Source organism: Amphibalanus amphitrite, unplaced genomic scaffold (assembly GCF_019059575.1).
Source record: "Amphibalanus amphitrite isolate SeventyFive unplaced genomic scaffold, NRLGWU_Aamphi_draft 000828F_arrow, whole genome shotgun sequence".
Taxonomy (NCBI): domain Eukaryota; kingdom Metazoa; phylum Arthropoda; class Thecostraca; order Balanomorpha; family Balanidae; genus Amphibalanus; species Amphibalanus amphitrite.
Genome location: NW_024882322.1, coordinates 327,271 through 330,278, shown reverse-complemented (window position 1 = coordinate 330,278; position 3,008 = coordinate 327,271).

Sequence of the window (3,008 nt, the reverse complement as noted above, 5' to 3'; positions counted from 1 at the left end):
GCTATGTAAACCGGGTTACTGACAGCTTCGTGAGTCCGTGACATTGTTACACTGACGAAGGCGCCAAAATTACTTCGTAAATGTTCAAATGGGTGCTAAATTCGAAATCAGCTCCAAAAAGTAGCTTAAAAATATATGAGCCCAGAAGAAGTGAACTAAGGTCATCAAAGGTCAATTACCTTGACCTGACCTTCACGTGACCTTGACACCCACCATAATGCATGGGAACACCATCATTTCACATGTTTGAACGTTTACGATCACAAAAAGACTGGAAACGAGCGGATAATAGCCGTTTTTACGAAGGGCTTCCTGGCGAATGCCTATCTAATTTGAACAAATCTGCATCAAATGTGCACCTAATCTGCACAGAATGTGTACTAGATGGCCGTCGTGAAATACTCCTGAGCTGAATGTTTAAGTTTTGCTCCCCTTTTCTTTTAAATGAGCTAGATTGCACAGCATTTTCATAGGGCAAGATTGTTGACGGCCCTCCTGTGAAACGAGACTCCGATGAATTCTTAAACTCCCTAGTTATTTTGTAACAACCCTAGGTTCGTTGCATACTAACTAGGGAGGTTGCAACGACCCTAGTTTCGTTACAACGTCCCGGAACGAGCAGTTATTTTGTAACGTCCCTAGGGTCGTTGCAAACAAACTGATCGTTCAGGGAGGTTACAACCACCCTAGGGTCGTTGCAAACTAACTGAAATCGCATACTCCCTGTAACATATATGTGTTTGTGTCTTTGCTTAGGTGAATGTTTGCCTTCAAGGTCGGGTGCACCGGTGATTTTTTTTCAAACTGACGTCAAACAGATAATCTTTAAATCGATGTGCTATTCATTCCACCAATAAGAAATCGCTTAAGTCTCACGGACACAAATATACCTTGATGAAGGCTTGAAACGCTTCAGGGCAGTGTATCCATTCGTTCGTTCAGCATCAATGAGCAGGTGTGCACGTGTGTGCTCTATGTAAACATTGTCATCCAGCCCGGTGAAGGCTGTTCCGGCGTAGTACACCAGCCAGTCAGGGTCTTTGGGTGCTGTTCGCCACTACCTGTGTAGACGGCGTGCATTTACTTCACAATTGTCACAGAGACAGGTTCGATTTAGCTGGTAAATATGTGCTGATGCTAAGACCTGAAGAGCGAGCACGACAGCGCATCGGAAAAGGCTTTCACGTGGGTATATACCGGGAATCTGTCGAGTTTTTGACTGGCACCCGAAAGGGCGCTCTAAAATCAAATCGACGCATCTATTCCGTCAACGCTCTACGCTCCCGCATACATTTTACATGGAGTCGTTGAAAATCGCTTTGCACAATTTAATGATTTACCTCTCCATTTCTGATATATCTCGTTTCACTACTGCTTCGATGATTAAACATGCCCACTAGCTCAAATCTGTGTTTGATCATTGATAAGATGCTTGGGCGAACTCAGACTAGAACCAAACTTTTGAATGTCAACTATTCACAATAACCACAGCACTCTAGCATTTGACCTCCAGACCTACTGACGAGCCTCTCCCAGCCGTGATGCCGGGGGCGGTCCGCTGCAAACCCCTTTCATCCATCATCTTTGCGCTGCTAAGTGTCGGCGGCGGCGGTGAGCGTCCCAGAGAGGCGGCCGACCCGTCGACCGAGCTGCCTTGTCACCTCACTCACCCCCCACGTTAATGCCAGTTATCCTCATGAATAAAAGATGGCGCGGATGATTGATTCACGGGATTTGGCTGTGCGGCGATTCACAGTTCTCCCTGCGGTGCACGGCGGGCGGCGCCCCCGGGGCACGGACGCGCGACAGCTGCGCCCGCCGGCCGCCGCCGCTGATGGGCGCAATTCCGAGACTATGAATGCTAAGATGTGCCCCGAAATAGCCGTATTAGTGGACCCGCTGTGTCTGCCGCCGCTGGCGTTTTTTATGTGTCAGTCCATTGTGGATCACATTTACAGCTCTTTGTGAAGATAATGACATTCTAATATGTCATATAGGGTCCTTGAATATGATTTAAAGTTCGATTCTGCAGAGTTTATGCTACTTTATGCTTAGTTTGTCACACCTTACATTGCAATATTATCGGCAGCGATGAGCGAACCACAATGTGACATGACCTATGCAATATGCATAATGCATATCCTGCTCCGATTTCGTCGTTATCATATATATGTACATTCGCACAGGCTACACGGCGAGGTAGGCCCATGACTCATTAATTGCATTTGTTCAGGCGGTTCATTGTCATTCGTGCGATAAGCCTCGGTGTCGAAATGTGGCGAAAGTGCCGCCTGAGTTGTTGGTCTTCTAATAACGTTGGTGTCGCATAATGACATATGCCTAACGACACGCAACTGCAGCGTATATTAGGGATTAGTACCCCATTGTACAGGTTGCTTTGCTCAATATTCATGTAATCGGTAGGTAAACACGGTTATTGATAAATCATGAATGAATGCATTTGTTTGAAAAGTAACTCTCAAAATAATGTACATGGAAAAGGACGTTGTCAGTATCCTGAGATAACTGTAGTGTTTCTCATCAACTGGGTCAGGAAATTCATTATTACCGTTCCAAAAATAAATTGAAAGGGAAGAAAGAAAGAGAGAGAGAGAGAGAGAGAGAGAGAGAGAGAGAGAGAGAGAGAGAGAGAGAGAGAGAGAGAGAGAGAGAGAGAGAGAGAGAGAGAGAGAGAGAGAGAGAGAGAGAGAGAGAGAGAGAGAGAGAAACAGCGTAATGATGGGACGGGAAAATTGATAACGATGATGGTGATGCTGGGATACCTGGGTTTCGGAAGGCTGCTGGGAGATTGTATATTCGTTCACGTTTACATTGATGGACGCTGGTGCGTCTCTGGGAGGCTGGTGAACAGTACCCTGCCGTTCAGGAAATCGAAGGGCGATGCTCTGTCGTTTTGGAGACCGACGGACGATGTCCTGTCGGTTTGGAGGCTGACAATCGGTGCTGTGTTGTTTCAGACAGTCCCACAGTGGTCACTGTATCCCAGT